The following is a 13,109-nucleotide window of genomic DNA, read 5'->3' as shown; positions in this document are numbered from 1 at the left end:
TATTTTATTTCTTCTGCTGGTCTTAGGCTTTGTTTATTGTTCTTTGCCTAACTCCTTTATTTGTAAGGTTAGGTCATTTATTTGAGATTTTTCTTACGTCTTGGAGTAAGCCTGTGTTGCTTTATGCTTCCCTTTCAAGATGGCTTTGGCTGCATATGACACAGAGCCCAATGTGGGGATCAAACTCATGAACTGTGAGATCATGACATGAGATGAAATTGGGCACTTAACCGACTGGGCCACCCAGGTGGCTCTTTCTTATTTGATGCCTCCAACATAAAATTTATTACATTTGATAAACTCACTGAATTCCTTAATTCAATTCTCATGTTCCATATTTCATTGCTTTCCAGGCTTCTGTGTCATTACTTTGTTCCTTTGTTTCTTGTAGCTTGCTGCTCATTGCATCAAGCCTGTTTTTCATCTCTACTTTTGCATTCTTCCACTTTTTAATGTCTTTTATCTCTCTCTGGGAAATTTGCACTGATGTCTTTTATGATGTTTTCAAACACAACTAGTGTCCTTTGATCATTGTTTTAAATTATCCATCAGACATATTACTTACATCTGATTTATTTAGTTCTGTTCATGTTGCCTTATACTGTTCTTTCATTTGTGATAAATTACTCCATAATTACATTTTGTCTAATTCTCTGTCTTTTCCCCTGTTTTAGAAAGGGAGTTATGTTTCCTGCTCATGAAAGTAATGGCAATATGAAGAAGAGGTCATGTACTGCCCCAGATCTAGTGGGTTAAGTAGTGCCTCTGGTGTGAGTTATATTCACTCTACTATTGTGTTTTGGCTACACTATCCTTCAAGCCAGTCATCTGCAAAAGCTCTCCTGGGATGATTTGTGGAGTTTTTCATCTCTGGCTTAAAAGTGGTTTTAACTAGGTGTTCTCTGTTATGCTTGTGAAATGAGACTTGACACCACCTGCACTGGGACTCAGGCTCTGCAGAACTCTCTGGTCAGGAGACCTGGTGTGGGGAGATGTTTTTGCTGGTCTTCTGAACGAGGGGCTCACCATGTTGGTATTAGCCAAGCTTGACTGAGAAGGGTAATTCTATCAGATATCTTGAGGGCAGGGCTTGATGTAAAAAGTTAGACAACCCTGTTTGGTCCTGATTCTTCCTGAAGGTGGCACTGTGTTAACACTAGTGGCAAGGAAGAGAAAATTGCCAACCAACTCTTTTGTTCCCAGAGAGTCATCTCAATGAAAGCTGCCACTCAGGGAAACACATTGCATAGAGCAAATAATCTTTACCCTGTGTTCCCCAGATATTCTTCAAATTGCTATTTTCATGCATTTTGCCCCCATGTTGTTTGTCTGAGTCTCTCCAGGGGCAGGGCAGTGAGTGCACTCTGGGCTCTATCTGGTCATCACTTGCTGACCTCTATAACTGTATGCTTAGAAACAGAACAATCTGAGGGTTGATGGGGGGTTGGAAGGAGGGGAGGGTGGGTGAAGGGTATTGTGGAGGGTACCTGTTGGGATGAGCACTGGGTGATGTATGGAAACCAATTTGACAAAAAAAATCATATTAAGAAAAATTAAAAAGAAAACACATATGTTGCAAAAACTCATGAAGTTCACCTCCTCTAGTTTCCCAAGATAATGGCTTTGGAAAAAAATGATCTCCTTGTGCACGTCTCTGTGTACTGCTCTCTTTCTCTCACCCACCTCTGTGGCCATGACTCCCTGTCCTCCCTAGTTCCTGTGATCTGTTTCTCCCCTAAACTTGGTCTCCACACTTCCTACCCTCTTTGGTGTGGTCTCTTCTCTACCTGTAGTTGTGAAGTTTGTTTTTTCAGTCTTCAGGGCTACTTTTGATATATGTGGGATGATTTAATAGGTACCTACTTGTCTTTATGGTATGACACCAGCTATGTGTCCTCCTAGTCCATCACCATCCTCTGTATCCCTTATGATCATTTTAATAGATGGAGACAAATAGTTTGAAAAAAAACTTAACATCTGTTTGTGATTAAAAACTCTTAATAATTAAGTATAGAAATAATTAATATCTCAAAATAATGAAGACCATATATGACAAGCCCAACACTAACATCATACTCAATGATCAACAACTGGAAACTTTTCTCTATGATCAAGGATAAGACAAGAGTGCATACTCTCATTGATCCTATTCAGTATTTTTACTGAAGTCTTTGAGTAATCAGACAAGAGACATAAATAAATGCATCCTAATTTGAAAAGGAGTAAAATTGTCTCTATATGAAAATGACGTTTTTATTTACATAGAAAATCCTTAATAGTCCACGAAAAAAACCTCTTAAGTGTAATCCATGATTTCAGTAATGGTGCTGCATACAAATCAATATACAACATTTAGTAGTACATCTCCACACTTATAACAAATTATCTGAAAAAAGCAATAAATAAAAACATACAATTTACAAAAAAATAAAAATAAAATACTTAAAAGTAAACTTAACCAAAGAAGCAAAAGATCTTTACCTTGAAAACTACATTATACAGGTTGCAAAATTTAAGATAGATAAGTGGATATATAACTCATTTTCAAGAATTGGAAAAATTAATGTTGTTAAAATGTCAATACTATCAAAAGCCATCTATAGATTCAATGAAATCCCTGTCAAGATTTTAATGGCACACTTTGCAGAATAGAAAAAATAATCTAAAAATTTATGTAGAGCACAAAATATCTGAAGTAGCCAAAGCTATCCTGAACAAAGATGAGGCACCATACTTCCTCATTTCAAGATATATTATAAATCATGCTAGTGAAAAGAGTATTGTCTTATTGTAAAAACAGATCAATGCAATAGAATTAAGAGCTCAGAAATAAACCCAAGTATATACCTTCACCTAATGATTGACAAAAGAGTCAAGAATACTCAATGGAAAAAGACAATACCTTCAACAAATGTTGGTGGGAATATTGGATATTCACATATATAAGAATAAAATTAAACTATCTTATACCACTCACCAAAATTAACATGTAAAGAATTAAAAATTAAATCTAAAACCTCATATCATGAAGCCCCTGAAGGAAAATACAGAAAAATAAACCTCTTTAACTTGACTTTTAGATATGATATTTTTGGATGTAACATGTAAAGCTTAATGACTAAAAATTTTAAATATGAGATCATATCAAAGTAAAAGGCTTCCGCAAAACAACATGAGTAAACACAAAGTTAAAATCCAACCTACACAATATGAAATCTATTTTTTCATGCCGTATTTCTGATAAGGGTTGAGTATCCACCATATATGCAAAAAATAACTTCATACAACTTAATAGCTAAATATATTTCAATTAAAAAATAAGCAAATTACCTGATTATAAATTTTTCCAAAGAATATATATTAATTACCAATGGATATATGAAAAGATAGCTTCAGCAGTATTTAAGAATAGGGAAATTATAACCACCATGACATTTTACCTCAAACCTATTAGAAAGGTCATCATCAAATGACAAGAAATGATAAAAAGTGGCATGAATGTGAAAAGAGGGGAATTTTGGTGGGGTTGTAAGCTGGTAAAGACACTGTGTAAAATAATGTAGAGGAACTTCAACAAATTAAAAAATAATAGAAGTACCATGTGTTACAGTATTTCTCCTTCTGAGAATATACCCAGAGAAAATGAAAATGCTAATTTAAAAATGTATCTGCAACCCTATAATTATAGCAGCATTATGCACAATATATAAGACATGGAAACAATGTAAATGTCCGCAGATAGATGAATTGATAAAACTGTTGTGTTGTGTATATATCTATTGAAATATTTTTCAGCCATAATATGATGATGAAATTCTTTCATTTGTTACAGCACAAATGGAATTTGAGGACATCATTTATGTAAAACAATTAAGAAAAACAAAGTAATACTGTATGACTTCCCTTGTATGTGAACCAAAACACACACTCTTAGAAAAGAGATCAGACTCATATGAGGACTTTAAGAGACAAAACAGATGAACATAAGAGAAGGGAAACAAAAAAATATAAAAACAGGGAGGGAGACAAAACATAAGAGGCTCACAAATATGGGAACAAACAGAAGGTTACTGGAGAGGGTGTGGGAGGGGCGATGGGCTAAATGGGTAAGGGGCATTAAGGAATCTACTCCTGAAATCATTGTTGCACTATATGCTAACTAATTTGGGTATAAATTAAAAAAAATAAAATAAAATAAAGAGATTAGATTTTTTTTTCCAAATAAATATTAGGAATGCAATGTAATACATAATGACTTTAGTAAAAACTGTTGTACTGCTATGGCTATATATGAAAGTTAAGATGATAAAAAAGACAAAGAAAATTAAATGGGTGGATCCTAAGAATTCTCATCACAAGAAAAAAATAAGTCTCTTCTTTTGGTTTTTCTTTATTTCAATTTATACAAAAAGATAAATGTTAACTCAAATATGTGGTAATTATTACACAATATGTATGACTGAAATAACTATGCTGTACTTTTTAAACTTGTACAGTGCTGAGTTTGAATTGCGTCTCAGTAAACCTGAGGGGGGAAAATGATGATGAATGAAATAAAAATAAAATGTTCTCAACATGGAAAAAAAAAGAAAGAAAGAAAGAAAGAAAGAAAGAAAGACTTGCTAGTTCTTGCTAAATAGGTTCAATGGGCATAATGTCATCAATAAGTGGAGCAGTGTGAGGATTTGTGCAGTATCAAAACAACAAAGATTTCAATGGGCAATGTTCTGGCAAAGAACTGATGCAGCCCTGAAGCAAAACTGTAAAGGTACATTGTTGACCAAAACAGGCAAAAACAAACTGTTTCAAGCGGTATTTACAAAGTAGTATAGGAAGAAAAAAAGCATGTTAATAGATGTATACTAAATACCAGAAGTTGTGCTAATTGTCTCCAGCAGAGATGATATATCAGGACAGAAGCTATAATTAGATTTATCCCTTGATTAATTTTCTGATAATACATAGTTATACTCTGAGATTCATCTGAGTCTGTATAGGCCAAACTAATTAATTACATGGGAATCTCGTAGTTATCACTAATTTGCATTTTTCATGTTTTGATGATGGTATTAATTTCTGCACTTCCCTTGGGGATGTAGTATTGTTTCTGTTTTACCATATGGGCTAAATTGGATAAAATGAAGCGTTTCACATTGCTCTTTTAACCATAATATCCTCATCCTATAGATTAAATATTGATCTAGTGATTCTCCTGGTTGTCAAGTATATTTATTCCAAGTATACATTCAGTACTGAAGGAACAACAGGAAGTATAGGTCATGGCCCCAAGAACACCATAAGACTTACTTTGACTTGCCAACCATATTGGTATTTGAGGTCATTAGAAATCAGAATTATTTGGAACCAATGTTTAGTAATCTTGAAAGGGTTGAGACTTCATTTTTTTATGTATAGTCACTTCAGACCAAATGGGGAATGATTGAATTAAGATAGCATTGAGCTCATATAAATTAATTTAGCTATATCTAGTGTCATATTTTCCCCTCTTTTGTGTAGTACCTAGAGAATATAGGGCAAGCATGTCCTCCTGGAGTCTATCAATATATAATAGCTAGATCTTGCAATTTTTTTTGTTATATAAATGTTTTTTTCTTGGATCAGAATGTGAACCCAACTTCTTAGAATGTGATTGGTCTGACCCTCTGGTCCATAGGCAACTCCTTCCACCCTATAGCAGGGCTTACAGAGAAAATATGGATAGGCACCAGCATCCAGGATACACAGGGATCTGCTTTCCATTGTAAGAGGGTAGGGAATATTAGTGCCAAGCCAAAGTTCTAAGATAATCAATGAACAAGATTGGAGACTTTTAAGATATAAGAAAACATAGAAGGAAGAAGGAAGAAAACAGGAAGAATTGTCAGTTTCCACATATAGTACAGTGCATTTGTTTGTTTTGGTTGTTTGAAAAAAAGGGACAAGAAAAAAATGAAAAAATCTATACACAATGTTAAGTATTCCTTGGCAATCAGAGCATTGGTTGAACGTGATTAAAGGATGTTAACCCACAAAAGACATAAAAAATTGGGAATGCTTATATATATAAGGTCCATTGTAGACTTCTCTATAAATATACTGCAGACTCACCGAAGACAATTTGGTTAAGCAGACAGAATAAACAGATAATTCAGGATCTCTTTTTCCATGACAACACATTAGAAACAAGAGCAAAGATGTGTGAAAAGTCCTCAATTTTGTACAAAATCTATGTGGTTACCATAATTGACTAGGAGTTATGAAGATTCACTGAAAGAAAGAAGCTGACATGAAATACATGAGAAAATATGTCCATCTATGATGATCCAGAATAAAAAAAAATACACATTAGTATGTGAGTATAATTGGATTTCTCATGGAAACAGAATCCCTCAAAATCCTGAAAATAATTCAACTAGGCATTACAGAAACCCAATTAACTCTTAACATTATTTTAAAAAGACAGTGTAGGGGCGCCTGGGTGGCTCAGTTGGTTGAGTGTCCAGCTTTGGATCAGGTCATGATTTCAGGGTTCATGAGTTTGAGTCCCACAAATGGGCTCTGTGTTGACACCTCAGAGCCTGGATTTGGATTCTGTGTCTCTCTCTCCTTCTGCCTTTCCCCTGCTTGCACTCTATATTGAACATTGTATAAATTTAAAAATCCCAGTGTATGAAATCTTCACCTAAAATGACTCTAAAGTGACTGCATTAAGTTTTGGGTTTACCACATGGTGAAAGAAGCTTTGTTTGTTACCCAGATATAAGTCACAACATTCCTGATAACTTTAAATCAACCTATAGGGTCCTTATTCAAGAAAAGGTCATAACTGTAAGGTCATAAACTGTATTTAATCATAATGTAATTAAATATAGAATAATAATAACAATTTGAAACAGTTTTATTTAAAATCAAGGATTTGTGTGTTGCCCATGAATGTGTTATTCCAAAAATGTGCACATAAGTGTCACATTTTACAACTGATGAAAATAAAAGGAGCACTAAAGAGATATTGGCAAAGCATGAAAGTAATTAAGCAAATTATTCTCTATACTTGGAAGAATTCTCTTTCCCCAACACCTTCATGAATAGTCTGGCCAATTATTCGTTGCAGAGGCTATAGATGACAGGATTTAGCATGGGAGTAAGGATGGTGTAGAAAACAGAAACAATTTTATGCTGAGTGGGAGAACAGTCTGAAGTGGACAACATGTATATGAACAAATTTGCTCCATAGTACGTTATGACCATCATGAGGTGAGAGGAACAGCTGGCAAAAGTTTGTGGGTATCCTCTCCAGAACCCATGCAAATGACAGACAGAATAACAAGCATAGGAAGCAATGATGATTGCTACAGGGAAAACAATCATTATGATACAACAGTAGAAAATAACTTCTTCAAATGTTGAAGTATCATTGCATGAGATGATTAGCATGGAAGGAAAATCACAGAAGTTGGCTATTTCCTTGAACCCACAATAGGAGAAGGAAAGTGTAGCTACAACATCAATGAGACCATCAGTAGAACCCAGGATACAGAAAGACACAGTCATAAGTCCACAAATTTTAGAACTTATAAGATCATTTTATCTTAGAGGGTGGCAAACGGCAATATAACGGTCATAAGCCATGACTGCCAACAGGAAATATTCACAACCTATTAATTATGCATAGAAGAAAATTTCTGTAACACCCTGCCACAGAAATGGACTTGCTGACAGATAGGTAGTTGAAAACCATCTTAGGTACAGTGGTGCAGATGAGCATGAGGTCCATGAGGGACAGTTGGCTGACAAGGAAGTACATGGGTGTGTGGAGTTGGGTTTCCAGGTAGATGAGGAGAACCATGACACTGTTTTCCGTGAAGGCCACTGTGAAGATGCCCAACACCAAAGAGAAGAGGAAGATGTGGTTGGGGCTGTGACTGGATATTCCTAGAATGATGATATCAGTATTAAATATCTGATAGTCCTGTGCCATGATGAATGTTTTTTTGATTAAATACAACAAAAAGTGACATTACTTAGTTAATTTGATAAATATGTACCCAGGGCCTTACAAACCTTGTGATTGTGGTAAATTCTACAGGTCAATGATTAAGATGAATTCACCAGGATTAGGAAATTCAAAGTTCAAGAACTATAATATTGAAAAGAAATATGTCTGTTGGTATTGTCAGTCTGTAAAAGTGTTGAACATTTGCTAAGTTCAGCTTCTAAGGACCCTTTGTCGCCCTTTGAGAATTAAGCAAATAATATACATTTTTACATAATTTATAATGCATCTTCAAAAAGGAAACTTCCCCAAAGCTATTAGACAGTATGTGGAAATATCAAACGTCCTTTAAAGATAAGTTGATTTAAAAATTCAGCTTAAGTCAGCCTGTGGCAGAAAAAGTAACAGAGATAAAGAATACAATATGAACATTTGCTCTCATGATACTAGGCACTTTTTTTTACCAGTGTTAACAAAACATTTACATTTATCTATTACTTCACAGTTTAGAGTGTTTCATTTGTATTTATAGAAAATATTCTGTCCAGTAGTTGATGAATTGAGAAAGATTTTAATTATACAAATATGGAAGCTTTGTACTTAGTAAAAACTTTGTACTAAAATAGCCCAGTGTGATAGGGTGACTTGTGTTTCATCAAAACATATGTCAAGTCTTCAACCCCAGCACCTCTGAATGTAAACTAATTTGAAAATAATTAGTTAAGATGAAATCATACTGGATGGAGTTGGGCAAACCCCAATTCAATATGACTGATGTCCTTATAAGAAGAAGGTCAAGTAAAGACAGACACAGGTAAAATTAATGATAATAGAGGCAGATATTGGAAGAATTGATAGGCACCTGGGTGGCGTAGTCAGTTAAGGGTCTGACCTTGGTTCAGGTCATGATTTCACAGTTTGTGAGTTTGAGCTCCACAATGGGCTCTGTGCTGACAGCTTAGAGCCTGCAGCCTGGATTAGATTGTGTTTCCATCTCTCTCTGCTCCTCTCCCACTTTCTCTCTCTCTCTCTCTCTCTCTGCCAAAAATAAATAAACTTATTTTTTTAATAATACAAGCATTATATGAAAAAAATCATGGACTTTTAACAAACTGCTCCCATCTGTGAGCTGAAGCAAATAACTTAACTCCTGCCACAATTCTTATATCCTTACAAACAGGGTACTACTATTTTCCTCAAAATAATATTGTACAGATGAAATGAAAGAATGATATAAAATGTTTAGGACAAAAATCATATAAGAAATGAAACCAATTATCTCTGTAGCTTCATGTTCAGCAGAAAATTTGACATTAATTTCCAAATATTCTTACCTGATTGTTTATACTGTCTCTTAGTATGAGCCTAAGTAGTATATAATTCCAATGAAATAGTACATTACTGCAAAGGAAAACTACATATATTGCATGTTTTTTTGTGTTTCCACAATAAAAAATAAAAGCAGCACCTAATACACAATTGGAAATTTTGTCATTATTCATAAATGAATGGAAAGATATACTAATGAAGTATAAACAAGATGCACATTTAAGGATAGTTACTCATAGTAATCATGAGAGGGATCAAAGTCTTCATATCACCATGTATTTAAATATAATTTTTCAGTTTATTATATTACTTAGCCTCCCAGAAAAAACATCAGTATTCTAATTATAGGGCTATGGTATATCCATTAATATTAATATGTATATAGTACTGAGAATATAACTATCTTCTTAAAGATTTTAAGCTGAAAATTATGAGTGTATTTTCAATTAAATTCTAGAAACACTCATAAGACCTTGTGTCATACCTGCCGTTAATTGTTTTATTGAAATCTCACCCTCTGTAATTTCGCAGGAAGACAAAAAGCAGCAGTATAAATGAAAACACTTTTTTGTTTTTTAAATACTTACCCTGGGTAGATAATTACATCTCCTTCCTTAAGTACTAGAGGAGTACTGAAACTTCTGCTCCCCATCACTTACATAACAGTAAGAGAAAAAACATACTAAATTGGAACTGTGGCAAGCACATGTCTAAACTCACTGACACTTACAAACATTGCACATGTCAGGTATTCTTATCGATAATTTTTTTGTTTAATTTCTTCAATAATAAAACTACTTAAGTAAATTGTCCAAAGTAATGGTTTTGAAAAGTAGGAGACAAGATATTCCAATGTTAACATCAGCTCCATTTTTCTGCTTTATTAAGGTATAATTACCCAGTAAAAATTGCATATATTTAAGATATTCACCTTGATATTTTGATATATGTATACATTGTGAAATGGCATTCAAAATAAGTTAATATAACTAGCACCTCTAATAACATTATTCCTGTGTAGGGAGAACACTTGATATCTACACTTTTAGTAAATTTTAAGTATATAATACAGTTGTGTTAACCAACTTTGGTCACCATGCTATACATTAGAGATCCAGAAATTATAAAATGTTGCAGCTTTACTCTCCCTTGCTTCCTGTCTTCCAATATAATACAAGATGTGAGTCTCTTAACTTGGGAAGAATTGACATTTTTTAATATCTTGAAGTTCCCTACATACTTCTCAATCTATCAATATTTTCCTTCATGTGTTTTACCACGCACAAAATTGCTGTTTTTAAAGTTATTCACTTTGTTGGATAGAAAAGCTCCTGAATGTTTTACATTTGATTGTTCTTTTGTATTTATTTATTTATTTTTTTTTTTAATTTTTTTCTTTTTGTATTTTTCTATTACTTTTTCTTTGTTTTTGATGAAACATAGATATATATTGAGTGTTTTATGTTTGTTGATCTTTTTTTTTTCTTAAAATTCAAGTTAGTTAGCATAGAGTGTAGTTTTGGCTTAAGGAGTAGAACCAACCCAGTGATTCATCTCTTACATATGACAGCCAGTGCCCATCCCAAAAAGTGTCCTTAGTTTGCTAACCCAAAAGGTCTTAGAGTACACTTGCAATGAGCACAGGGTGCTGTATGTAAGTGTTGAATCACTAAATTGTACACCTGAAAATAATATTACACTTTATGTTAAATAATGGAATTTAAATATTTTTTAAAAGAAAATAAGGTCCTGGAAATACCACCACCAGAGGATTTGGTGATTGTGCTCAAATCTGGGATGGATTAACGTGGGGTGCTCTGGGTTATGGGCATTTGACTACCTGGGGATCCCTATGTTGGGAACAGAACAATCACTCTAAACAGAATCAACCCACTGTACTAGTAATATGGGATGAATACCATGGGGTTGTGTAGTCATTCTGATATATTAAGGGAATATGACTTGTTTGGCACTGATTGATTGTAACACCTGTGTATTTATTGGATACCATCAAATGAAACCTCTTGGCTGTATGACACAAATCTTTGGCTGAGACTCCCATCTGGATAGTTGGGCCATTGGATATTTTGCTCTCCCTGGGGAGAGGTGAGAATCTGACTCACAGAAACAATGCTGCAAATATCTCTCTTCTCATGGTCAAATGGACCCATTCTTTAACTGGTATGATCATTCACCAGTTTAAGTACATTTCATACACTTGTGTTTTAGTGGTCCAATAAAGCCTATGCAATTAGAATTACATTATTCCCATTGAAAGAAATATGACTGCAACAGAGTTATAAATATTTTATACTTACTATTACATAATAATATGCTTTCTTAGAAAACAATAAGTTTATATCCTGAATTTCAACGTAAGACCTATAATCATTAATAAAATTTACAAGTATCCATGCCTGATTGATGACCACTGGTAATTTTTCAATTCCTTTGGATCTGAATAGTAAAGTTGTTTCTTTTTTGAATTGATACATGGAGATTAGGTGAGTCTTTACCACTTGAAGGGGTGCCTAGGTGAATATCTCAGCTAAGCATCCAAATCTTGCTTTCAGCACAGTTCATGATCTCAGTATTACTGAGTTTCCAGTCCTGAACTGAGTTCTGTGTTGACTGGTGGAGTCTGCTTTAAATTTCCTCTTTAGCTTTTTCTCTTTACCCTTCCCCTCTCACACAGGCATGAGAGCTCTCTCTCTCTCAAAAATAAATCAATAAATATTAAAAAAAAATTTAAGAAAAGGAGTTTGGATCTGGAATGTTAAATAAAAATTTCATATTTGTGATGAAGAAAATAGAAAGTGTGATTTAAAAACATCATCTTCTTTCTTTTTTAAAAAAATAAAGTTTATTCATTTTTGAGAGACAGAGAGAGAGAAGGGAAACAAAGTACGAGCAGGGAAAGGACAGAGAGAGGGAGACACAGAATATGAAGCAAGCCCCAGTCTCTGAGCTGTCAGCACAGAGCCTGACATGGGGCTTGAACTCACGAACTGTGAGATTATGACCTGAGTCAAAGTTGGGCGCTCAAAAACTGAGCCACCCAGGCACCCCAAAAATCATCATCTTATTTCAAGTACTACATTGCTTTATTCTTCAAGCCTGGAAAAATGAAAATGAAGAATAAAAATAAAATATAAAACACTAAGTAAATGTAAAAAGCCCAGTGCACCAAATCTTAAAGTGACTCCAAGTGACTGAATACATATTTCGGTTTCCAACACAGAAAAAAGAATATTTGTTACCTGGACACATGCCACAAAATTCCTGATACCTTTTAAACAAACTATAATGTCCTTATTCAAGAAAATGCCATAAATGTACTAAGTTAAATACAAAATAATAATAAATATTTATAATTTTCTTTAAATTAAAGAATTGAAAAAACCACCAGAAGACTAGCAGAACGGAGTCTCCAGAGCCAAGCGCAGATGAGAGGACCACGGAAGAGGGTAGGAAGGGCTGAGAAGAGGTGCATGCTGCAAGAACTGGCAGGAGGGAGCCGGGGTGGAGGGGCAGCCCGCCAGCCAAGCAGAGCCCCCAAGTCTGGCTTGCAGAAGCGGAGGGGCCGGACAGAGTGTGTTCAGACAGCAAGTGCAACTTAGCATCTGGGAGGTGGTAAGTTAACAGCTCTGCTGGGAAAGCTGGAAGGGTGGAGGACAAAGGGATGGAGAGTTGCTGAGCCCCGGGGGCAGAGCTCAGTTTGGCAGGGAACAAAGGCGCTCCCCAGCGCCATCTCCCTCGCCCATCCCCCAGCCCAAATCCCAAAGGG

At 34.7% G+C, this 13,109-nt stretch overlaps 1 pseudogene; it reads right to left on the bottom strand.

Moving 5' to 3' along the window:
• Window positions 1-7,038: 7,038 nt before the first annotated feature.
• LOC112856918 (olfactory receptor 2M3-like) lies at window positions 7,039-7,978 on the bottom strand (annotated as a pseudogene).
• Window positions 7,979-13,109: the final 5,131 nt, after the last annotated feature.

Source organism: Puma concolor, chromosome A1 (assembly GCF_028749965.1).
Source record: "Puma concolor isolate L17-30 chromosome A1, mPumCon1.1.hap2, whole genome shotgun sequence".
Classification (NCBI taxonomy): domain Eukaryota; kingdom Metazoa; phylum Chordata; class Mammalia; order Carnivora; family Felidae; genus Puma; species Puma concolor.
The sequence above is the reverse complement of the archived record's forward strand: the minus strand, read 5'-3'. Positions and strand labels throughout refer to the sequence as shown.